The sequence below is a fragment of the Armigeres subalbatus genome, chromosome 1 (genome assembly GCF_024139115.2).
Source record: "Armigeres subalbatus isolate Guangzhou_Male chromosome 1, GZ_Asu_2, whole genome shotgun sequence".
Classification (NCBI taxonomy): domain Eukaryota; kingdom Metazoa; phylum Arthropoda; class Insecta; order Diptera; family Culicidae; genus Armigeres; species Armigeres subalbatus.
In genome coordinates this window covers 287809091-287836540 of record NC_085139.1, presented here as the reverse complement: position 1 = coordinate 287836540, position 27450 = coordinate 287809091, and the positions used below count along the sequence as shown (strand labels likewise).

Here is a 27450-nt window from a genome sequence, read left to right as displayed (position 1 = left end):
TTCGCTATTTTTCTAAATGTCGTTTTTGTCAAATTTTGTTTTGAGTCGTGCACACATTGATTATCTAGCTTTTATGTAAACTAACTGCACTGGCCGACCAGCTTAAGTAGAGGATTCACTTTTTGAATTTCATCATTATTGGAAATTCAAAAACTTTTCTATGACTTTGAAAAATGAAACAGAATTTGAATTGTTTTTCACTGGAATTTATAATCATATTGCAACAAAAAACTGTAATTTTTAATTCTTATGTCTTTCCTCCAAAATAACCCCGCTCAAGGATAATCGAAAAGAAGTAATGTTCATTTCACAGCGCATTTTAAAAATATCTTGTATAATTGTAAGAAAACTAAATTTCTATGATGTTTATTTCGTTATCAATACTAATTTAACTTACCATAAGCACGCTTTTATAATCATTCCGTATCAGCAGATTATTATGAATGTATTACTAAACTAAGCGTAGCTAAATTTGATAACAAATTGGAAAAGATTGAAAAATGCAACAGTAAAAAAACGACACTAATTGTCAAAAACTTTTATAATCTTTATTAAACTGTAAGTAGGTATGAATCTGAGCAAAAAGGCATGAGCGGTAACTCGAATTTATGTCAAAAAGTAGAGTGATGAAAATTGAATCAATAAAGAGTTATGATGAACTGGATGCAATCGAACTAATCTAACGCTACCGTTACTAGGTTGCATCCGCAGCTTTCGCGTCTGCTTCAGAGAAAGTACGATGCAACGTCCTCGCGAGGATGTGGTAAACCGTTGTGTCGGACCTGTGATCTATCACAATGCTGCCAATAAATTAACGTTCCAAATGTCTGCTCACTTGCGTCCTCAATTTCCATTCGCCGTAGCCCCGCCTCCGGCACTTGGGCTACCAGTGTTGTACTGCTGCGGCGAAACGTAAAAGCTATTGTTGTTCAGCTGATCCATGGACACATCGTCCAGCACCTGACCGTGATAGTCGGAGAGCAAATTCTCCACCAAACCCTGAATGATTTGCTCGTTGGCGGAGGTGCGCAGGGTTAACGATCCGGTGGCCCCGGTTGAGTAGCTCGTCCGGTAAGGTTCCGCTTACGTTGGTCACGTCGGCCGCGGAATTATGGCTGACCGCGCTGTTGAACTGTTCGACACAGGCCGGCAGGGCTTGCGGCGGCGGGCTGCCAACGCTGGCGGGGTTGGAGAAATCATGCGTCGGAGGCGGCCCCATTGGCGAGGTTTCCGAGCCGGCCGGCGAGCTTATGTCGCTACCGGCGTAGCTGGACGCGTATCTGTTAATACCGTAGCGTGCTCCCGGGAAGTGGGTGGGTCGCGCCGAATCGCTCCGGAACGTGACATCGGTGATCCTTTGGAAAATAGCATTGAATATCAGTCATCGTGGGTGCCACGAGCGTTTAAACCGATTGCAAGCACGAGAATGGGGACACCTGCACAATGCGTTATGGATGAGGGGCAGTGAGCGCGCGGGGTTTTCCGTTTGGCGCTTAATAGCCGGCGTCTTATCGCATGTATGGAGGAGGTATGGATTTTTTAATGAATGAACGCAGGCTGCGACAAGATAGGACACTCACAAACGAAATCGATGAGTATTAATATGCTCACGCTAACTCCAAAAACCCTTTAGGAAGGCGTTCAGACAAACACAAACGGCAGCAGATGGAAATGGCGGTAATGGTGGGCGGACTTTCGACTGGTTGAAATGCCAATTTGATTCAAATGTAGTTATTTTGGTTTATCACTCTCTGCTCTCTCTCTCTTTTTGGGTATTCATTGGCATCATATTGTGTTATTAGGTTAGACTGTAAGCGCACTTGGATACGTAGTTTCTCTAGTAATTAATATTGTTCACATATTTTGATAAAATTTAAGTATAGAAGTTTCTCTACTTGATTGCTCTATTGGTATTGTATAGACCAACATGACTAGCTTGTGTACCATAAAAATGTCAATTGACAAGATTCAGTTCGACATGATTTACCATTTGATAACATACGCAGATCTAGCAATCGGCAATGCTTGAAGGCATCCAATACTATCTTGACGCAAATGAGATTGGTTCCACCGCATCATCAGATTCCGATTCGTAGTTTTCCAGTTGCAATCAGCCCGAAATTCCGTTGAAAAAATGGTCAGAAAACGTGCCGAACTTCATCGACGATGCCATTAAAAACGAATACGTATCAACAGAAATTCGAGAACGCAAATGAAGGTGGTGGGTCGTCAGGGCGGGGACGATATATGGAAATCGGACAGCAGCGGCAGACCTATTGGCTCGTAACGACGAAGCGTCTACAAGTAAATAGAGGAACTTGTCCTTCTAGAGGTGCTCAGAAGCATTGGGTAGAACCTGAATTACCTTCATGAGCATATCCGGTTTTGCTTAGGGTTGTGCTCTCAAGATCTGGGATTGAATCAAATATTTCATATTTAAATTCCCAATTCATAAGCTTGTAATCAATTATCCCAACATCATTCCATTATTTAAAACAAAACTTCCTTTTGACCTTCTGTCAATTTCAAACCGCTTGAACAAGAATATAACAAAAAAAAAACCAAACTAAAAAACAAATTCGACAACGATATTTTTTCTAACAATTTTCCTAATAGTTTCTACCGAACCTTGCGTAAGTGTAGTAGCAGTTTTCCTTTAGTACCCTATGAAACTTATAAAATGTAGATCTTTTAGCAGTTATCGTCTAGCTCGACCAGAAAAGCACATTCACATTACACTTGTTGCTTGCACTGTAACAATTTTGCTCGACAGCATCCAAATAGTTGTTTTTTTTCTCAAAATTTTGTAAACATTGTTTCAATTTCATCATCTATCAATGTGTGTGTATTACTCTCCGTCGTGTGCCTTACCTCCACTCAGTGTAATTTGACTAGAATTAAATTCGAAGCTATGCTTTTCGTTCAGTGTTTTTTTTCATCAATTATTCCCTGTAATTTTCTACTAATGTCACTCGATTTTAACTCCACTCTGACAATCCAATTGGGTTTGCGAAGACGCGTGTTCTTTTCTTTTCGGTTGTTGCATAATTGTTGTCGCTGAGTTGTGTGTTAGTACGTTTTCAACTATGGCTCGCAAAGGCCTAGCGCTAGATATTCAACAAACAGCGGTCTCGCAGCGGAGTTAGTAGTAGAGATTTAGTGACTAGAGATGCATTATAGTGCTATTCTGATAGCTGCAATTGCATAGGTGTGAGAGAGAAAAAAAAGTAGCGATATGTTATTTTCATATGGTGTAGTGGGAAAACAGGAAGTGGTGGTATGTTTTTTTAGTTTTGTACACATTTACAACCTACTGAACTGAAGACAGCTACTTTCGAGGGGTTGGAGTATCCAGAAGTGAATTGTAAGAGTATTATACAAGAAAATAAAATGAAGAAAACAGCAAATAGGATAATAATCTGGAGAGAACAGAGGGTGGATATCCTTTTCGCTTCACTTTTAAAGTTATATTAGTTATGAATTATGAACACAATGTGATTGGAGGTACGTATATTACATACTAAAAAACTGTCATAACACCTATAGAGACAAATTCGATCGCAGTAGAGTCGCATGTATTTTGTAAGCACATGGGATGGTCATTTGAGAGATTGAATATCGTCCATTTTTAATATTTTTGTCCCCAGTGAAGATTGAAATAATGTTTTTATTTACTCTTTAAAATGTTAATATTGAGGGTGATACCAGAGTTCTCACCCGAATCCTGCTCAGAACTTCATCCAAATCCTGCTCGGGGTCCAATTCGGCATCAACATCATCATCATGCCATTCAAATCTTGTTCAGCGTTTCATCCGAATCCTGCTCAGGACACCATTCGAATTCTGTTCGGGAATCCGGATTAAATCCGAATGCTGCTGAGAATTCTATCCGAATCCAGTTCAAGATTCCATCCGAATCCACCCAAATTTCGTCCAGAACTCCATTCAAATCTTGCTACGGATTCCATCCGAATTTCGCTCAGGATTTCATCCAAATGTTGCGCAGGATTCCACTCGAATGCGGATGGAATCCTGAACAATATTCGGATAGAATCCTGAACAGAATTCGGATGGAATCCTGAACAGGATTCGGATGGAATCCTGAACAGGATTCGGATGAAATCCTGAACACGGATGGAACAGGATTCGGATGGAATGCTGAAAAGGATTCGAATGGAATCCTGAAAAGGATTCGAATATAATCCTAAACAGGATTCGAATGGAATCCTAAACAGGATTCGAATGGAATCCTAAACAGGATTCGAATGGAATCCTAAACAGGATTCGAATAAAATTCCTAAACAGGATTCGAATAGAATCATAAACAGGATTCGGATGGAATCCTGAGCAGGATTCGGATGGAATGCTGAGCAGGATTCGGATGGAATGCTGAGCAGGATTCGGATGGAATCCTGAACAGGATTCGGATGGAATCCTTAACAGGATTCGGATGGAATCCTGAACAGGATTCGGATGGAATCCTGAACAGGATTCGGATGGAATCCTGAACAGGATTCGGATGGAATCCTGAACAGGATTCGGATGGAATCCTGAACAGGATTCGGATGGAATGCTGAACAGGATTCGGATGGAATCCTGAACAGGATTCGGATGGAATCCTGAACAGGATTCGGATGGAATCCTGAACAGGATTCGGATGGAATCCTGAACAGGATTCGGATGGAATCCTGAACAGGATTCGGATGGAATCCTGAACAGGATTCGGATGGAATCCTGAACAGGATTCGGATGGAATCCTGAACAGGATTCGGATGGAATCCTGAACAGGATTCGGATGGAACTCTGAACTGGATTCGGATGGAATCCTGAACAGGATTCGGATGGAATCCTGAACAGGATTCGGATGGAATCCTGAACAGGATTCGGATGGAAACCTGAACAGGATTGGATGGAATCCCGAACAGGATTCGGATGGAATCCTGAACAGGATTCGGATGGAATCCTGAACAGGATTCGGATGGAATCCTGAACAGGATTCGGATGGAATCCTGAACAGGATTCGGATGGAATCCTGAACAGGATTCGGATGGAATCCTGAACAGGATTCGGATGGAATCCTGAACAGGATTCGGATGGAATCCTGAACAGGATTCGGATGGAATCCTGAACAGGATTCGGATGGAATCCTGAACAGGATTCGGATGGAATCCTGAACAGGATTCGTGAACAGGGATCAGATGGAATCCTGAACAGGATTCGGATGGAATCCTGAACATAATTCGGATGAAATCTTGAACAGGATTCGGATGGAATCATGAACAGGTTCGGATGAATCCTGAACATCTGGATGGAATCCTGAACAGGATTCGGATGGAACCTGAACAGGATTCGGATGGAATCCTGAACAGGACTCGGATGTAATCCTGCACAGGATTCGAATGGAATCCTAAACAGGAATCGGATGGAATTCTGAACAGGATTCGGATGGAATCCTGAACAGGATTCGGATGGAATCCTGACCAGGATTCGGATGGAATCCTGACCAGGATTCGGATGGAATCCTAAACAGAATTCGGATGGAATCCTGACCAGGATTCGGATGGAATCCTGACCAGGATTCGGATGGAATCCTGACCAGGATTCGGATGGAATCCTGACCAGGATTCGGATGGAATCTTAAACAGAATTCGGATGGAATCCTTAAAAGGAATCGGATGGAATTCTGAACAGGATTCGGATGGAATCCTTAACAGGATTCGGATGGAATCCTGAACAGGATTCGGATGGAATCCTGAACAGGATTCGGATGGAATCCTGAACAGGATTCGGATGGAATCCTGAACAGGATTCGGATGGAATCCTGAACAGGATTCGGATGGAATCCTGAACAGGATTCGGATGGAATCCTGAACAGGATTCGGATGGAATCCTGAACAGGATTCGGATGGAATCCTGAACAGGATTCGGATGGAATCCTGAACAGGATTCGGATGGAATCCTGAAAAGGATTCGGATGGAATCCTGAAAAGGATTCGGATGGAAACCTGAACAGGATTCGGATGGAAACCTGAACAGGATCGGATGGAATCCTGAAAAGGATTCGGATGGAAACCTGAACAGGATTGGATGAAATCCTGAAAAGGATTCGGATGGAACCTTGAATAGAATTCGGATTCCATCCGAATCCACACAAATTTCGTTCGGGTTCTAACAGGACTCGGATGTAATCTTGCACAGGATTCGAATGGAATCCTAAACAGGATTCGGATGAAATTCTGAACAGGATTCGGATGGAATCCTGAACATGATTCGAATGAAATCCTGAACATGATTCGAATGGAATCCTGAACAGGATTCGGATGGAATCCTGAACAGGATTCGGATGGAAATCTAAACTGGTTTCGGATGGAATCCTGAACAGGATTCGAATGGAATCCTGAACAGAATTCGAATGGAATCCTGAGCAGGATTCGGATGGAATACTGAACAGGATTCGGATGGAATCCTGAACATGATTCGAATGAAATCCTGAACATGATTCGAATGAAATCCTGAACATGATTCGAATGGAATCCTGAACAGGATTCGGATGGAATCCTGAACAAGATTCGGATGGAATTCTAAACTGGTTTCGGATGGAATCCTAAACTGGTTTCGGATGGAATCCTGAACAGGATTCGGATGGAATCCTGAACAGGATTCGGATGGAATCCTGAACAGGATTCGGATGGAATCCTGAACAGGATTCGGATGGAATCCTGAACAGGATTCGGATGGAATCCTGAACAGGATTCGGATGGAATCCTGAAAAGGATTCGGATGGAATCCTGAACAGGATTCGGATGGAATCCTGAACAGGATTCGGATGGAATCCTGAACAGGATTCGGATGGAATCCTGAACAGGATTCGGATGGAATCCTGAACAGGATTCGGATGGAATCCTGAACAGGATTCGGATGGAATCCTAAACAGGATACGGATGGAATCCTGAACAGGATTCGGATGGAATCCTAAACAGGATACGGATGGAATCCTGAACGAGTTCGGATGGAATTGGATTCTGATGGAACTGAACAGGATTCGGATGGAATCCTGAACAGGATTCGGATGGAATCCTGAACAGGATTCGGATGGAATCCTGAACAGGATTCGGATGGAATCCTGAACCACACAGGATTCGGATGGAATCCTGAACAGGATTCGGATGGAATCCTGAACAGGATTCTGGATGGAATCCTGAACAGGATTCGATGGAATCCTGAACAGGATTCGGATGGAATCCGGATAGAATCCTGAACAGGATTCGATGGATGAATCCTGAACAGGATTCGGATGGGATCCTGAACAGGATTCGGATGGAATCCTGAAAAGGATTCGGATGGAATCCTAAAAAGGATTCGGATGGAATCCTGAAAAGGATTCGGATGGAAACCTGAACAGGATTGGACGAAATCCTGAAAAGGATTCGGATGGAACCTTGAATTGGATTCGGATTCCATCCACACAAATTTCGTTCGGGTTCTAACAGGACTCGGATGTAATCCTGCAAAGCATTCGAATGGAATCCTAGACAGGATTCGGATGTAATTCTAAACTGGTTTCGGATGGACTCCTGAACAGGATTCGAATGGAATCCTGAACAGAATTCGAATGGAATCCTGAACAGGATTCGGATGGAATCCTGAACAGGATTCGGATGGAACTTTGAACCTGAAACAGGATTCGGATGGAATCCTAACAGGATTCGGATGGAATCCTGAATGAGGATTCGGATGGAAGCCTGAACAGGATTCGGATGGAATTCTGAACAGGATTCGGATGGAATCCTGAACAGGATTCGGATGGAATCCTGAACATGATTCGGATGGAATCTGAACAGGATTCGGATGGAATCCTGAAACAGATCTGGATCAAGATGGAATCCTGAACAGGATTCGGATGGAATCCTGACCAGGATTCGGATGGAATCCTGAACAGGATTCGGATGGAATCCTGAACAAATTCGATGAATGGTTCGATGGTTGAACCTTGAACAGGATTCGGATGGAATCCTTAACAGGATTCGGATGGAATACTGAACATGATTCGGATGGAATACTGAACATGATTCGAATGAAATCCTGAACATGATTCGAATGGAATCCTGAACAGGATTCGAATGGAATCCTGAACAGGATTCGGATGGAATCCTGAACAGGATTCGGATAGAATCCTGAACAGGATTCGGATGGAATCCTGAAAAGGATTCGGATGGAATCCTGAAAAGGATTCGGATAGAATCCTGAAAAGGATTCGGATGGAATCCTGAAAAGGATTCGGATGGAAACCTGAACAGGATTCGGATGGAAACCTGAACAGGATTGGATGAAATCCTGAAAAGGATTCGGATGGAACCTTGAATAGGATTCGGATTCCATCCGAATCCACACAAATTTCGTTCGGGTTCTAACAGGACTCGGATGTAATCCTGCACAGCATTCGAATAGAATCCTAGACAGGATTCGGATGGAATCCTGAACAGGATTCGGATGGAATTCTAAACTGGTTTCGGATGGAATCCTGAACAGGATTCAAATGGAATCCTGAACAGGATTCGGATGGAATCCTGAACAGGATTCGGATGGAATCCTGAAAAGGATTCGGATGGAACCTTGAACCACACAAATTTCGTTCGGGTTCTAACAGGACTCGGATGTAATCCTGCAAAGGATTCGAATGGAATCCTAAACAGGATTCGGATGGAATCCTGAACAGAATTCGGATGGAATCCTGAAAAGGAATCGGATGGAATTCTGAACAGGATTCGGATGGAATCCTGAACATGATTCGAATGAAATCCTGAACAGGATTCGGATGGAATCCTGAACAGGATTCGGATGGAATCCTGAACAGGATTCGGATGGAATCCTGAACAGGATTCGGATGGAATCCTGAACAGGATTCGGATGGAATCCTGAACAGGATTCGGATGGAATCCTGAACAGGATTCGGATGGAATCCTGAACAGGATTCGGATGGAATCCTGAACAGGATTCGGATGGAATCCTGAACAGGATTCGGATGGAATCCTGAACAGGATTCGGATGGAATCCTGAAAAGGATTCGGATGGAACCTTGAATAGGATTCGGATTCCATCCGAATCCACACAAATTTCGTTCGGGTTCTAACAGGACTCGGATGTAATCCTGCACAGGATTCGAATGGAATCCTAAACAGGATTCGGATGGAATCCTGAACAGGATTCGGATGGAATCCTGAACAGGATTCGGATGGAATCCTGAACAGGATTCGGATGGAATTCTGAACAGGATTCGGATGGAATCCTGAACAGGATTCGGATGGAATCCTGAACAGGATTCGGATGGAATCCTGAACAGGATTCGGATGGAATCCTGAACAGGATTCGGATGGAATCCTGAACAGGATTCGGATGGAATCCTGAACAGGATTCGGATGGAATCCTGAACAGGATTCGGATGGAATCCTGAACAGGATTCGGATGGAATCCTGAACAGGATTCGGATGGAATCCTGACCAGGATTCGGATGGAATCCTGACCAGGATTCGGATGGAATCCTGAACAGGATTCGGATGGAATCCGAAACAGGATTTGGATGGAATCCGAAATAGGATGTCAACCGCATCCTGTTCAGGATTCCATCCGTATCCTGTTAAGGATTCCATCCGATTCCTGTTCAGGATTTCAACCGAATCCTGTTCAGGATTCCATTCGATTCATGTTCAGGATTCCATCCGATTCCTGTTCACGATTCCATCCGATTCCTGTTCAGGATTCCATCCAAATCCTGTTCAGGATTCCACTTGAATCCTGTTCAAGATTCCATTAGAATCCTGTTCAGGATTTCATCCGTATCCTGTTCAGAATTCCATTTAAATCCTGTTCAGGATACCATTCGATCCTGTTCAGGATTCCTTCCAAATCCTGTTCAGGATTCCATTCGAAACCTGAACAGGAATCGGAGGATTCCATTCGAATATTGTTCAGGATTCAATCCGAATCCTGTTCAGGAATCCATCCGAATTCCATCCGAATCCTTTTCAGGATTTCATCCGAATCCGGTTTAGGACTCGGTTGGATTCCTGAACAGTATTCGGATGGAATCCTGAACAGGATTCGGATGGAATCGTGAACAGGATTCGGATGGAATCTCCTGAACAGGGTTCGGATGGAATCGTTGATAGGATTTGATTGGAAGGATACGTTTGGAATCCTGAATAGAACGCGGATGGAATGCGTAACGAGATTTGCAAAGAGTCCTGAATAGTATTAGGAAGGAATCCTGAACAAGATTTAGTTGGAATCCTGAACAAGATTCGACTGGACTCCTGAATAGGAATCGTGCATTGGATTTAATTTTAAAAATGATTTCCGTTGAATTACAAAATGTATTCGTGCTGAATCGTGATTTGAAATAAGAATATCGTAGATAACAAATTCTGCTACAGTATCGAGATAAAATGTTCCTAAAGGGACTGTGAGTTGGGAATCGGGAAAGCCTGATTTAAAACTCTCAAATAACCATCACCCTAATACTTACTAAAAAAAAACTTATAATAGCAAAAGCGGTGAAAATAGCTAATAGTGATATGGGTCTTCGCCACTAAACAGTTGTGTAAAAAAGGCTTATTCTATCGAGAATGGGTTAAATATGTATAGGACATAATTAGCACAAACAGACTACAAATCATATAAAACCACATTTAGTTGAAAGTGAGGACAAGCGATTTCATCAATTGGTAATAAATTCGTATCGCACTCACCCGCTGGTGGGGGTATCCCTCGACGCATCCGGCGACTGCAGATGCCCGTACGAGTTGGGCGTGTTCGGATAGCTTGATGTGGGGTTGATGTTGCTCGGCATGAGGACGGCCCGCACCTCCGACGGGATGTAGTTCCGATTGCGGGGCTGTCCGGGCGGGGTCGTGTACCGATCGAACGCTTCGTTCTTCGGCTTGTTCGGGTACAGGTAGAACAGATCCTCGAAGTCGCGAATCCGATCCGAGAGCGAACGGGTGGCGAAGTCCTTCGCCGTGAACGGCTGGATGTGCAGGATCTGCGGCTGGCCTTCGTTGCTTTCGTTGACCCAGGCGATTGTGATGCCACCTGCGATGGGGATTGTCGCAAATTAAAAGTGAAATTGTTACCCGATCCGAGTACTCACCCAGTTCACTGTCGGAAAACCGCAGCAGGAACGTTCCTCGCGAGCATTTGAGCAGATAGTCTTCGGCTTTGGATTTGTGGATGAACCCGACAATGCTGCCGTCGTTCCACGGACCGCGCAGGTGCTCCCTCGTGACCTTCATCGCCGCGTAGAACCACTCCCAGAAGGTGAAGGTCCGGTCGGGCAGCGGTTCCTTGCAGAACTGCGACCACGCGATGGTCAGATCGTTCGAAACTGGGTACTGCAGGCTGGCGCGGAATGCCTTCTCACACAGGAAGTGCATGTTCTCCGGTGTCATTGAGCGGCCCGTCGAGGCGCGGAATTTGGTGTTGAGGGCTTCGGCCAGCAGGTTCCAGGAAACTTTATCTGGGACGTGGAACGGTACCCGGTTGATATCGGCGAACGCGTTGTCCCAGGTGATGGTGGCCCACGATTGGGGCTCCTGGTTGCCATGCACAATCACGACCACCGGAAGTGAGATCGTCCAAACCTGCCGAAGACACACATCATGACTAGATAAGAAGTATTCAAATAGAATTCTGAGCTGGATTCTACCAAAACCGTGAAAAAGTGTATTGTACTTGAATTGACTTGGGGAAGACAACTCGCAACTCATATTATTTATACTAAGGGGCAAGCCAGAGTAAATACGACGAGCAATGCGACGTGACTTACGTAAAAGAATAACAATCATTATCAACAGGCTGTCAAATTGCACTGTCGCGTCGCGTCGCACATCGCGTTCACTCTGGCTTGCCCCTTAGACTAGTTAGGTACATTATCGAACTTATCTCAAAAGTTCTAAATATTATTTTGTATTCAACACAATATAAAATACCATAAAACCACACCCACACAAAACCCAACTGAAGGAAAGTGATTATCTCCAATACATTTTTCGAATTAAATCCTTCAAATGCTATGCATAGGCACATTGTTGTCGAATGGTCAATGCCCGGAAAACAGGCAATTACCTTGATAGAACTAAACTGGTCTAAAAACAGAAATCATATCTGCTATTGCGATCATGCATTAGTAGAATTCATTTCCCATTAGAGTGGGGCATCATGGTATTTTTTTCAAATATTTTTTTTTTCTAACTAATTTTTATTTGCTAATTATCTAATACATGCATTCAGTTAGAATTTTTCCTCTGGTTGAATTGAACCATGTAGGAATTACAATGTTTTCAACTTAAACTAAACTTAACCTATTTTATACTAAGGGTACAAGGAGTTAATCGTTGCAATAGAAGATTGCAACGATTTTTGTCTAAAATTGGAAATTATTTTGTTGGACATTTGTTGCAATGTCTCAATATTAGAAATTCTATGAAGTTCATTGGTACTATACCACGGAGGCAACTTCAGAATCATTTTCAAAATTTTATTTTGAATCCTCTGGAGTGCCTTCTTTCTGGTATTGTAGCAACTAGTCCATATTGGCACAGCATACAACATGGCAGGTCTAAAAATTTATTTGTAGATCAAAAGTTTGTTCTTGACAAAGTTTTGATTTTCTGTTTATAAGGGGATTTAGACACTTAAGGGCTCAGACAAAGGGCTTCGCCCTTTGGCTGAGAGACCTGTGTCATCTGCAAACAAAGATTTTTGACACCCTGGTGGTAAATCAGGTAAGTCAGAAGTAAAAATGTTATACAATATGGGCCCCAGTATGCTGCCTTGGGGGACACCAGCCCTTACAGGTAATCTAACAGATTTAGAATTCTGATAGTTTACCTGCAGTGAGCGATCTGATAAATAATTTTGGATCAGTTTAATGATGTACAGAGGAAAATTAAAATTCATCAGTTTTACAATCAAACCTTCATGCCAAACACTGTCAAATGCTTTCTCTATATCAAGAAGAGCAACTCCAGTCGAATATCCTTCAGATTTGTTGAGCCGAATTAAATTCGTAACTCTTAATAACTGATGAGTGGTTGAATGCCCATGGCGAATACCAAATTGCTCATCAGCAAAAATAGAATTGTCATTAATATAAACCATCATTCCACTTAAAATAATCTTTTCAAACAGTTTGCTTATTGAAGCAAGCAAACTGATTGGGCGATAACTAGAAGCCTCAGCTGGATTTTTGTCCGACTTCAAAATTGGAACAACTTTGGCGTTTTTTCATTTATCTGGGAAGTATGCCAATTGAAAACATTTGTTAAATAAATTAACCAAAAAGGATAAAGAGCTCTCAGGAAGTTTTTTGATAAGTATGTAGAAAATACCATCATCACCCGGGGCTTTCATATTTTTAAATTTTCTAGTAATAGATCTCATTTCATCCAAATTAGTTCCCAACGAAGCGTCAAAAAACATTCTCTTGATTGAGAATGTCTTCGAAGCTCCATGTAACCTGATCCTCAATTGGACTAGTGAGACCTAGACTAAAATTATGGGCACTCTCGAACTGCTGAGCAAATTGTTGAACCTTTTCGCCATTTGTTAATAAAATTTGATTTCCCTTTTTAAGCGCTGGAATTGGCTTTCGAGGTTTTTAAGAATTTTGTTAATTTCCAAAGGGTTTTGAACTGGGATCCAACTTCGAGACATTATTCTCAAAGTTGGTATTTCTCAAGAATAGCGAAACGTTTTTTAATTTCATTTTGCAAATCTCATAAATAACTTTCAACGCGGGATCGCGAGTTCTTTGGTATTGCCTTCTTCTCACATTTTTAAGACGGATCAGTAGCTGAAGATCGTCGTCAATAATAATGGAGTTGAATTTAACTTCACATTTAGGAATTGCAATGCCTCTGGCTTCGACAATTAAATTTGTCAAAGATACGAGCGCATTGTCAATATCACTTTTGGTATCCAAAGGAATATTAACATCAAAATTCCTATCGATATATGTTTTATATAAATCCCAATCAGCTCTATGATAATTAAAAGTAGAGCTGATTGGATTATAAATGGCTTCTTGTGAGATTTCAAATGTCACAGGAAGGTGATCAGAGCCAAAGTCAGCATGAGGTACCAATTAGCCACACAGCTGACTTGAATCCGTTAAAACTAAATCAATTGTAGAAGGATTTCGACTGGAAGAAAAACAAGTAGGGCCATTGGGATATTGAATAGTATAATATCCCGCAGAACAATCTCAAAATAGAATTTTGCCGTTGGAATTGCTTTGAGCATTATTCCATGAACGGTGTTTGGCATTGAAGTCACCAATTACGAAGAATTTTGATTTGTTGCGAGTCAGAATTTGAAGATCAGCTTTCAACAAATTCTTTTGCTGCCCATTGCATTGAAAAGGCAAATAGGCTGCAACGAAGGAAAATTGACCAAAATTTGTTTCAACAGAAACTCCCAAGGTTTCAAAAACTTTGGTTTCAAACGAAGAAAATAATTTATGTTTAATACGTCTATTAATGACAATGGCGACCCCACCACAGGCGCTATCAAGACGATCATTTCTGTAGATAAAATAATTTGGATCTCTTTTAATGGAGAGTCCTGGTTTTAAATACGTTTCAGTTATAATGGCAATATGCACTTTATGAATAATTCATCTTCCTTACCCTTTAGAGAGCGGGCATTCCAATTTAGAACTTTCACACAATTATTTAGTTCCATTAAAACGGAGTCCGATAACAATTTTTTGTGTGTACTTTATACCAACCTGAACAGCTTCAGGAATGGTATTTGCTTTGAACATGGCATCAATCATGTGATGCAATTGTTCAGTTAAAAAATCAAATCGGAAGCAGTCATGCTACCTGAATCGGCAACATGACCGTTATTTTCCGTTGGGACATGGGTATAAACCTCATTTTGAGAAGAGAAATTTTGTCTACCAGCAGCGATGTTTGCATACGTAGGTACATTGGAAAAATTGGAATTTACTGAAGTGCTTGCTACCCGTTGACTAGCGGCAAAATTTGTTTGTGAATTGTGGTGGGTATGAATTGCTCGACCGGTAACTGGTTTCGAAATTTGAGCGTTTGGAAAATTTCTACCCGTCGAATCTGGGATCCGATTGGAATTTCCCGTCATCAATTTTGCACGGGAATTCAAAACTTTTTTGCGTGAAGGGCATTCCCAGAAATTGGATTTATGATTGCCCCCACAATTAGCACATTTAAATTTATTGGAATCTTCTCTCACAGGACATGCGTCCTTGGCGTGAGAGGTTCCACCACAAATCATGCATTTAGCATCCATGTGACAATGTTTGGTTCCATGATCCCACTTTTGGCACTTACGGCACTGGGTGGGGTTTTGGAAATTTCCCCCAGGCCTGCGGAAATGTTCCCAAGTATCACGGACATGGGACATAATACAGGCCTTTTCCAAACTTTGCATATTATTTAGTTCACTTTTGTTAAAATGAACTAAATAAAATTCTTGAGAAATGCCCCTCTGGGAAGTACCAGAATGGGATTTCTTTTTCATCTTAATTACTTGGACTGGTGAAAATCCAAGTAATTGAGAAATTTCAATTTTAATCTCATCCAGTGATTTATCATCACTGGGGAGACCTTTCAAGACGACTTTGAGCAATCGCTCAGTTTTGTCGTCGTATGTGAAGAATTTATGGCGCTTCTCAGTCTTGATCTCATGAAGGTTACTCAAGATTTCATTCCGAAAGCCAGAAAACTCGGCAACAGATATCACAATTGGCGGAATCCGTTGTTTCTTCACATGAATCGAATCACCTGGGCTAAAGGTAGATTCGATTTGCTCAATTTCATCATTAATCAAATCGAACTGATTGCTCAGTTCGATAGGAGAAGAAATAACGACAACGTTAGATTTAGAAGGAATATCTGAAGTCTCCAGCTTCCTTCTATTTTTTCCGCGCTTGGGCAGGACGATCTTGAAACCTTGTTTCTTTGAAGGAAGTGGAGAATTCAGAGACTTCCCCTTCCTCTTGTTTTTATTAATGCTCATTGCTGAGCGTGGAGACGTGGCCTTCTAAGAGGTTTTTTCCCAGAACGGTGTCCCTGCAGGATTACCACCGCTTGTCGGAATTTTACTTCCGCAAACGGGTCCAACGTAAAACGAAGACACGGGTCCTTGCAAAGATCGTAACGGGATCAGTGGGTACAAATAGGGGAAAGTGGGGTAAGATGGCCATATGGGGCAAGACAGCCAACGTTAATTATGCCTTAAGTGAGCATTATATTCACATTATTATTACAAGGGATGGTTTGCAATAATGTAAAAGGGCTATACAACTGAAAAATGCATTTTGACAACCTCACTTGTTCTTGTAATATTGATTTGAAGATGGTTTAGTTGAAATTCGAATTTTCTTATAATTTTCTAGTTACAAAATTTAACAATTGAAGCCTAAATTACTCATTTTTTCAGGACAAATTGATATTTATCGAAGCTTTTATATAACTATAGCCTATATACAATAATAATTTGAGGAGATTCACAGTAATTAGGTTCGATAGGATATAAATCTTTGGATATACGTCGGCCTGGGGCGGTATTGCCAACTGTATAGGAACAAGGTCATCTCCAGGATTAAGAGTCGCCTAACCCCTTAAATGCATTTAAAAAATGATCAAAATAGTTTCTGCGTGAATCAGAGATGATTTAAAACAAAGGATATGGTTTTAACAGTAAAAATTAATTTTAGGCAAATTCTGATATTGTCGTAGTGCTAGTTGTCAAGAAATCAACATGAAATACGACATTTTTAAACGAAGCATCATTTGAACATAATCCATAGAAGTGCAAGAAATGTGTCCCCTATTCTAAACAAGTTTAGCACACTTTTGATATAGTTTTTGGTCCATTCTCGTCTTGCCCCGAGGGGGTGGTCATATTGCCCCATATGGTAAATATAGGCATTATAAAAACACCTTTTTTAAAACCAGTTTATAAGATACTGAAACTTTATTAATCAGTGTTTATTGATACTTATGTCAAAGACGGGTCATCATAATGGTGTTTCATGGACAAATCAGCAGAATTTGAAGGAGTGTCACTATTTTACAAGGATTACCGCTTAGGATGGCCATCTTGCCCCACTTTCCCCTAGCGCTGAGAAGCACTGTTGAAATTAAAATAGCTTCGGGTAGTATTAAAAACTTCCTTCCGCAAAGAGAGAAAGAATCGCACAGCACGAAAGCACGATGTGGTCTGAGTTAGAATTTTTCTTTAAATGCAATGGATCATGGCAATTATGTAGAAGCACTGTATATGCATTTCAGTAAAGCTTTTGACCACGTAGATATCACTATTTTGCTCTTCAAGTTAGAGAAGATGGGTATAGATGAAAAGCTTCTTAACTGGATTAAATCGTATTTAACAAATCGCAAACAAATGGTTAGATTTCAAGGAAATACGTCCAAACCCATAAATGTCACTTCTGGTGTTCCACAAGGTTCACATCTGGGTCCTCTCCTTTTTATTTTGTTCGTGAATGACGTTTCTTATATTTTTAGGAACCTAACAATTCTTATTTACGCAGATGATATGAACATTTTTATGGAAATCAAAAACTCTGAAGACAAAAACATTTATATTAATGAAGTACAATTATTCCATGAATGGTGCAAAAAGAGCCTACAACAGCTGAATGTAAAACAAATGTAGGTCAATAGCTTTCAGCAGGAAACGAAACACACCTATAACTACAGTGATTTTAGGAGATACAATTGTTGAAAAATACGAAAGAGTTAGAGATTTAGGTATTATTCTTCATTCTAAATAGACTTTCTCTGATCATTATAATGCAATAATACATAAAGCAACGAACATGCTAGGATTTATTAAACGCTTTAGCATTAACTTCCATGACCTTTACACTATCAAAACATTGTATGTCTCGTATGTTAGATCCGTTTTAGAATATTGTAGCACTGTCTGGTCACCATTTATGAAATCACATGAAGATCGTATAGAATCTGTTCAGAAAAAAATCTTGCTGTTTGCCCTGCGTAAACTAGTATGGACTACGTTTCCATTGCCATCTTACGAAGCACGTTGTATGCTTATAGATATTCCAGCATTAAAGAAAAGGCGGAAATAAGTTATGGTTGCATTTGTGAATGATATTGTTTCGCAACGCACAGACTCTTCAGAGCTGTTATTCAGCCTAAATTTTTATATTCCAAGTCGGCAGCTGAGGAATCGTAATTTATTTGCCGTTAATCACCATCGAACCAATTATAGAAAATTTGGCCCATTAAATCGTATAATGGCTCTTTACAATAAGCATTGCGAAACAATTGACTTGACCATGTCTCGTGAGAAACTAAAACAAATACTCAAATCTGTACGATACCATAGATAAGAGATTAAAATGTACATATGTAGTCTACGAACGATTGACGAAATAAATGAATAAATAAATATCAGTTCGAAACTTGTGAGGAAATTGAGCGGTGCAACTGGCTAAACTGGAGCAGACTTCGTTGTTGTTATGAAGTTTGGCACGCTACTGACGTTTACGCCGGAATTAAGTTTTCTGCAAAAACCATGACGACTATCTCCATCTCCGCCGAGGCTGAGATTGCTCATCGACTTCGATGGTAGGATCCCGATCTCGAACAAAATGGTTTGCGCGCTCTGAAAACCAGTTATCTTGTATCCTATAAAGTAAGCCCATTAGCCCCGACCCTTTGTTAATCGTTATGGGTACAGCCGCCGTACGAGCCGCCGTAGGTTGCCAACGTCCTTGAGGAATATTTTGCATCGCACTTGTCGGTAAGTGGCTATTATTCCTTGATTTGGCCGTCTGGATCGACCAAACATTTCCCGACGAGTGGCGACTTAGTCACATCATTCATATCCCAAAGAACAGCATTCATATCCTGGGGTATACATCGTTCTATACACCGACGAAATCCTGTTGGTAGTCGTTAGAGATATACCTAGATGGACTCGCACAATACGCCAGCAAGTGAGAGGCACACCGAATGAACGGCCCTTGGGTGAACTCCCTATCCCCAAACGCAAAATCATTAAAGTGCTTGGTGAAAACCTGGATAAATTTGTTCTTATTCCTGTCCAAACCCCACCGCAATCATTTCTTTCACATTACAAAATCATAGGATTCCTCTCCTTATTGAAGGGAATTGGATCCGGCGCCCGATTGCCGTCGCCGGTTTCTCCCCAGTGGCTTTGGTCCATTGGCGTGAAGCGGGGAGCTGGAACTCCTCTTCAGTCACAATAACCAGTGAAGGAGACATTTTAGAGTCACTTAGAAGGTCGGTTGTAGAACTTGTGGCGGACGAATTTCGTGGATTAAATAATTAATCGAATATAGGTAACGAAACAAACTTTATTTTACTTCTTTTCTCTTCGCGGTTCAGATAGAAAAAAACTCGAGAATAAAATGGCTACCTTTCGTTCGTCCCTCTTCGTCTCGTTCACCTTCTCTCTATTCGTCAGGGATGTTTATCATTTCATCGGGTACACAGGGGTGTACACCCACAGCTTCCCCCCAGTTACACCAGAAAACGCACGCGATGTCCTGAGGGTGTGACTTTGACCTTCTTATCGTCAGTGATATAATCGCTGACTTCTGGACTGCACAAAAATGCTGGTTTAATCCGGTCAATTGAAATACGCTGTTGCTTTCCGGCAATTAGCACATCGAAAGTCTTATCTTGTCTTTCCAGTACCTCGTACGGACCTTCATACGGATGCTGCAATGGTTTCTTTACATGATCCACTCTGACAAAGACATGCGTACAAGACTTTAAATCACCACCAACGAATACATTACGCTTTGCATGGTTCGATGCAGTAGGAGGCTTCACATTCCCAAAAGCTCGTTGTAGCTGCTGAGCAAACTCCGTTCAATTTGCATCTGGTCGCACTTCGTCAAAAAAATCTCCAGGAATTCTAAGGCTTTGACCATACACTAGATCGGCTAAACTACATTTCAGATCTTCTCTATATGCTGCTCGTAATCCCACAAGAATTAAAGGAAGATTATCATGCCATTGCTTTGAGTTGGTGCTCATAATTGCTGCTTACAGATTACGGTGAAATCTCTCCACCGTCCCGTTTGCTTCCGGATGATACGCTGTGGAATATGTTTTGTTCCCAAAATCCGATTCAACTCGGAGAAAAGCTCCGACTCAAATTGCCTACCTTGGTCGCTTGTTATTGATTCAGGTGTTCAAAACCTTGAAATCCTTGACCATGAAAACCTTGAAATCCATATCGGCAACCTTTTGACGGCGCCAGTGGACCAACTAGATCGATATGAATACCTATGACGAAAACGCGACCTTGGCATCTCGAAATTACCAACTGGTGAAACTGTATGGCGAGTTACCTTTGAACGCTGTCAATCTAAGCAGGTCTTGACGAATTTTCCTATGTCTTTCTTCATCGACGGCCAGACGAATCGAACCGAAATCAGTTTCTTCGTTGATCGTACTCCAGGATGGGACAGACCGTGTAGTTTCTCCATAACTGCGTGGCGATGTTTCAAAGGAACATACGGACGAAGCTGGTTTTGCACTGAAGTATCGCAGTATACAGGTGTTGTACAGTGTTGCAGACACTTTTTTTTGAAGTCGCAAGGAACTGGATGGACATTTTAACAACTGCTGCAACTGAAAATCGCTACTCTGATCTCGTGCAAGCTCGTCGAAATCGATCAACGAATGAGTCACTGCATCAATTCGAGACAGGGTATCCGCTACAATATTGTCTTTCCCACTAATATGCTGTATAACTATAAACTCGGATATGTAACGCAAATAACGCTCTTCATGTGGAAGTCGAGAACTTGATGATGACGATAACGAATGCGTCAGCGGGCGGTGGTCCGTGAAGATTGTAAACGTTCGTCCCTCGAGGAAATGTCGGAAATAGTGTACGGCCATTTTCATTGCTGTCGACTCCCTACCGAACGTTGAGTACTTTTTCTGAGCGTCGTTAAATTTTTCGGAATAGAAACCTAGCGGCATCCACGATGTTCCATCTAGCTGCTGTAATACGGCCCCTGCAGCCATGTTCGACGCATCTTCTTTGTTGAATCCGGATAACACAAAAGAGCTCCGTCCGAGATTGAGCGCTTACAGTCGTTGAAACATTTAGTAGCACTTTCGGTCCATTGTATTTTCCGTGTATCGTTTTTCCTGTTGCCCGGAACTAATGCCCATAGATTCGCTTGGATGGCTGAAGCATGCGGGATGAATCGCTTGTACACGTTAACCAAGGCGAGAAACCTACGAAGCTCGCGCACCGTTGATGGGAAATTAAATTCCTGGATCACCTTGACACGTTCCGGTAATGGACGGATTCCTTCCTTGCTGACCGTATAGCCTAAAAATTCAACTTCTTCTCAGGCAAATTTACTTTTTGACACATTCAGTACCAGACCGTTTGCTTTTAATCGCTCTAATACTGTTTTACATGTCGATGATGCTCTTCGACTGATGTTGACGCAATGCAAATGTCGTCAATGAACACAACCACAAAGTCGAGATCTGCAAATAATCGATCCATAAATCGCTGGAATGTTTGACTAGCATTGGTCAAACCAAACTGCATGCGTGTAAATTCGAATAACCCGAATGGGGTTATAACAGCAGTTTTCGGGATGTCCGATTCCTCAACGGGAATCTGATGGTATGCTCTTTCTAAATCTAATGTGGTGAATATCGACTTACCATGCAATGAATGTAGCAGATCATGAATATGCGGCACTGGGTAACGGTCTGGAGCTGTGACTTTGTTTTTTCCGTCCCCAACGTCTGTTTTTAAGGGCTTTCAAAAATCCAAACTGCTGTAAAAACCGCATTTCTTGACCGATTCTTTCGCAACAAGTTGCATTCTATCCGGAAGGATCCCAATTTTTGATTTATTCCAGTTTCGAGGCTATCCACAGAACGGTTCCAGAATTATTCCAGATTCCGTTGGGGTCAGTTGTCCCCGGAATAAGTGGCCATTTACGGTCTGTAGTCTCCAACGAAGCGAAACTGTCCGTTCTTCTTCGACACACAATGCAATGGTCTTGCCCACGAGCTACTCGATTGCCTACAGATTCCCAAGTCGAACATTATTTGAAATTCTTCTTTTGCAGCCTTGACTTTATCCGGATGCATTCTTCTGGCTTTATTGGCGACTGGTGGACCTTTTGTCACGATGTGATGAGTAACGTCGTATGTAATCCGGCACTGTTGAAAGGATGTAGATACGGTGGATTCTCGAAACTCGTGAAGGAGATCACGAAATGGATGATGCTCTTCAATGGATGTAATACCGTGTACCTCAGCCGTTAGAATACTACCACTGGAACGCAGTTTGGTAACGTTGTCTCTCAAACATTTATTTTGCAAGTCAATGGTGTGCCAAAAAATCTGCACCGATGATTGCTATGTTTACATCTGCTACCAAGAAGTTCCAGGTGTACTTCCGGCGGAGACCCAGGTCGATTGAGTAGAATTTATTGCCGTACGTTCTTATGGTGGAGCCATTCGCTGCGTGTAGTACCAACGGAATTTCTCCGGACAATCGATCAGCTTTGCTTGCAGGGATTATTGACACATCCGACCCAGAATCGATCAGGAATCGTTTTTGAGATGATTTATCGGAAATGACTAGGCGACGGCTTGCTGGCAGGCCACCCACCTCTGCCGTATAAGATGGGTGTTGTGTTAGTTTTTTGGGGAAAACGAACATGGTTCTCGACACTGGTGGGCGTTGCTCCCATATTGACGATGGTACCAACAAACTCCTCCGCTCGGAGTTTTCGACAAAGAACGTGACGTGGATCGACTTCGTTGACGGCTCGGCCGCACTTTCATTCGCTTGATCTCAGCTGTAAGAGCCGCAATTTGATTTTTTAACTCCTCCATACTGTCCACGGGTTGAACTACACTGGCGACGTTAGCAGGATTGTGGTCAACCATCTTGTCGGCCATTTCCGCAAGCTTCGTGACAGTGCCATCACTAATTGACAGAATGCCTCTGATGTGCGGTGGCAACCGTTGTAGAAAGAACATCTTTAGCAAGCTTGCATCAACTGCCAGACCGGCAGATAATTCTTGCATTTTAGCAAGCAAATGTGTAGGTCTGAGGTCTCCCAAATCGTGTGATCCTAGCAGTCTCTCTAACTTCGCCTGTGGGGAACGTGAGAATCGAGCGATTAACCTTTCTTTTACTGCTTCATACTTGTTGGCTGAAGGCGGATGGGCCACTAAATCCGCAATGTGACAGATCACGGTTTGATCGACTTTAGCGATAATGTGGTAGAACCGTGTCTCGTCTTTTGTCACATTCGCCAACGCGAATTGCGCCTCGGCTTGCGCGAACCACATATCTGGATCGTTTTTCCAGAAGTCTGGAAGTTTCACTGCCACAGTAGCCGTCATCAGGCCAGCCGGCTGATTTTCAGAAACGGCGTCATGGAAATCGTCTGGCATTTTTCCGAAACGTAAATGTCGCGCGAGTTAACCGAATAAACTGAACCGAAGATTTACTCGACGGGGTCACCAAATGTGACAAACGAATTTCGTGGATTAAATAATTAATCGAATATAGGTAACGAAACAAACTTTATTTTACTTCTTTTCTCTTCGCGGTTCAGATAGAAAAAACTCGAGAACAAAATGGCTACCTTTCGTTCGTCCCTCTTCGTCTCGTTCACCTTCTCTCTATTCGTCAGGGATGTTTATCATTTCATCGTGTACACAGGGGTGTACACCCACAAACTCTTGTATGGCGAATATTACAGAAACCATGAACACAAGTTTACGGGTGAGTCGGTTTTAAGCCTTCTCAGCATTGTAATATCTGCTCCGCCGAAGCTGCCGCGACTTTCATTGCAACCAAGTACCCATCGAGGAAGCCGCTTTTGGTTCTGGCCGACTCAGCCATTGTCATCTCCGTGCTATACAGTGCCTAAGCACCCCTAGATTTAGAGCATTGTCCCTAACCAGTGCCAGCACACGACGATTTCCTGAATCCCAGGGAACTGCGGAGTCTCTGGTAAAACCACTACCGAGCTCCTTGCTGGTGTTGGCGAAGTCTGTCTCCCTGGTGGACATACAGACATGGATTACAAAAGTTGTCTGGGAAGATTCCATATGCAACTGAAGGCCCTCCACTACGCCGTCTCTACGCAGAATTAAAAGTTCCACCGAGGCTTGGACCAACAGGTTATCTCCCGTTTGCGACTGGGCAAACTCGGTTGTCCCATAATTTTAAGAAAGAAATTTCCGCATAATTTGCAATATCTGTGGGATCCTCAACATCTCCAAACAATTCCTGTGCCACTGCCCCCAAGAATCAGGCCCCCAGGAAAGCTTACGAGATACCAACCAGCATCCAGGATGCCCTCGCGGATAATCCGGGCATATTTGCAGCCCTCATCTTTTTTCTCAAGGATGGAGACTTCTATTGCCTCATTTAATCGTTGCCGCGATAACTTGGGCTGTAAGTCCATCAACAGGAGGTACGCAGGCCGTACCGATTTATTAAGGATACAGCCCCTAAACTTTTTATTAATTATTTTAAGAGAGATTGAAAGAGTGTATTGTAAAATGTAAAATACTATATAAACATTTTTTCCTTAGTAAGCGCCCAAAACAGATTTCGCCAAGGGCGCCGGAAGTCCACGCTACGGCTCTGTCTACAAGCAAATTATAGTCATTCCATACTCTTCGGACAATCACTCATATCATAAGTATTAACCAGGATAGTGCGAACTAGAGTACAGTATGGTACATCTTATACTCCATAAAAAAAACCGTAGGTAAAGATGTTCAGCAATGAAGAACACTTCACTATTTTGCATGTCCATCTTGCGCAGGGCCATGCCAATCTTCCGTGTATCCAATTTAGTACATATAAGTAAGCCCGGAGCAGAGAAGGGCGTAATTGGCTCCTTCGACAAATAAGAGTCGATACGGAAGCGTGGAAAAACTGTCATAATTGAAGAGACGAAAATTCCACAACTAATTTGGAAGATCATTTACAAATCAACAATAAAGTGCAACACGACTTCTGTGGGCGTTCCAAACGGAAATATCTTAGAACTTCCTACTTCTTCTAGAAGCATTAGAATCACGCGCATTTTCCAATACTAATTTTTTAATAAATAAATGGCTAAGATGATAAGTAGATAAGATGATCATATTTTTTAAGATTTCCGAGTTATAAAAAAATATCCATGAGATTAGGAAGTGTGACATGCACCTTTATGTAAACATCGCATGACGCCCATCAGAGAAATAGGAAAAATCTAGCACTGACTGATCAGAGCACAGCAAGCACTTACCGAAAAGACTAAATCGCCATGCCCAACGGCAAAACTGGACTGGAACAGCAGGGCAAACTTCTCATCCATTACGCTCTCCGTGCCCTTCTTTTCCGCTCGCTTGATTTTTTTAAGTTGCATATTCCTACAATGAACCAGACGAAACAGCAAATTAGCATTCGTTCGGCACCCAATCGGACATTGACAACAACCCAACTCACCTAAAACCAACCGATAACTGCTTAGTGGTTTCGTTGTACTCTCAGATTTCCTGTATTATTCATGATTTCGCCACACGACTGCTCCGACGCTTTGTTGGACTGCTGCGTGGCCTGTGCTTGTGCTTCTGTTCATAAGGGAAAACAAAATCAGTGAAATGTTAGTTCTGTATGACGGACCAATAGACCGGAAAAGCGATTCTGTACCGCTGCCTCGCACTTACCTGAAATAATCGAAACCCGAACCAACGGGTTGCTCATGCGGATATTGAGCGTGTTGCCAATGAGCAGCCGGACGGTCGCCGCAAACCTGGTATTAGTCTTCATTACCTGCGGCGGTTGCTTCTCGATGATGAAGGTTGTCGTGATGAGGGCTTTTAGCAGGTTGGTCACATCAGGTGGGCCTGCGGCAGCAAGTTCAGCAAGTTGGGTTCCCTATGTTGAGCTTGGATTTGTTTTTGATCGCCAATCGGATCTGGTCCTTTGTGTTCCAGATGATTTCGGCCAAATTTTCGCACCACGCCTGGATGGTGTCCAGATTGCTAGCGCTCATTCCGGATGCGCCGTTACCGGCGAAACCCTGGTTGATCTTCCACTGTGACAGGTACTTGTGGAGAACTTTCTCTTGCACCTGTGACGTCAGCTGGATGGTTTTGCGGAAGTTGTCGACCAGGCCAGGCGCTTGCCGGTGATGTGGGTTACCGTTTCGTTCACGTTACGTTCCTGCTGGGCCAGAGCGGCCCGGCGTGCTCTCGCACCTGGAGGTTTTCCGGTGGTTTCCAGCTGTGCTTTGTTCTTGGTAATTTCGTGCACTTCCGAGCAGTAGGTGCTCGTAGTCTTTGACCAGATTTCGGTTGTCAGTCTTGTTGGCCCGCACCAACATCTGCAGCTGCTGCAGTCCGTTTATGACTTCTGCTACTTCCGGATCCTGCACGTTGCCGCATTCTTCGGGATAAATTACACACTGCCGTTCCCGCTGGAGGCAGTTGATTAGATGTGAATACAACTGGACGGGGTTGTGTGAGAACAGTTGCCGAAAGTTGCGGGCCGACTCGTTCAGGCGGATCCGAACGGTTACGTTGTCTTCCGGCAGGTTGATGGCCGTCCGGTCAAGTTCGTTGATTAGCTGGTTGAGGAAGGTGGCCGCCTCCTGCTCGTAGGCGCTGTCTTGTTCGTGTTGGAAGACCGGGGCGTTGCTGGTGGGAGGGGGCAAAAAAAACAATTTGGTTGATTTTTTTTAGGCTCATGAGGTCGGTATAAGTATTTTCTTATGTCAAGTCCAAATCTGCTCCAAAACAACTAAATAATTTAGAAACAATTTGGTTCACAGAATCTCAAAATTATTCATTTCAGTGTCAGCAAAGTATGCAAATAATATTTCTAAGCAACTTACAGCAATCGTTCCTCGAGCCATTCTGCCAGGTAGTGCCGCACCTCAATTGGAAAACTGTTGCCGTAGATGTACTGGATCTGATCGAGAAGGTGTTTCGGCAGTTGGTTGACGCTCCTCCACAGCGACATCGTTGCAAAATTTTGCGTGATTCAATGAATTACCGGTGGCTTTCTCAACCACCTACTGTCGAATTTGTTACAAATGAATTCTTCTCGTCCTGCCACTGTAACGGGTGGGACGCCGTGTTACTCGATCAATCTGGAAAAGTGAGCGAAACAGAACAAAAAAACATAAATTAGTATTAAAAACTTCTCTAAGTAGACTGAAACAGAATTATTATTACTGAAGCTTTTTGTTCGGTCGTTTTTACTTTGAGACAGGATAATCTTCCCCAAGTTGTAATCTCGATCCATCTAGTTAGTAATTCCATTCACCGCTTGCTAATTCTACCAATACGAATTAATCCCATTTCGAATTCTGAATAAAGGAAA

General features: G+C 42.5%; 1 pseudogene; it reads right to left on the bottom strand.

Moving 5' to 3' along the window:
* Positions 1-331: 331 nt before the first annotated feature.
* On the bottom strand, positions 332-27218 carry LOC134207690 (signal transducer and transcription activator-like; annotated as a pseudogene).
* Between the last annotated feature and the right edge of the window lie 232 nt (positions 27219-27450).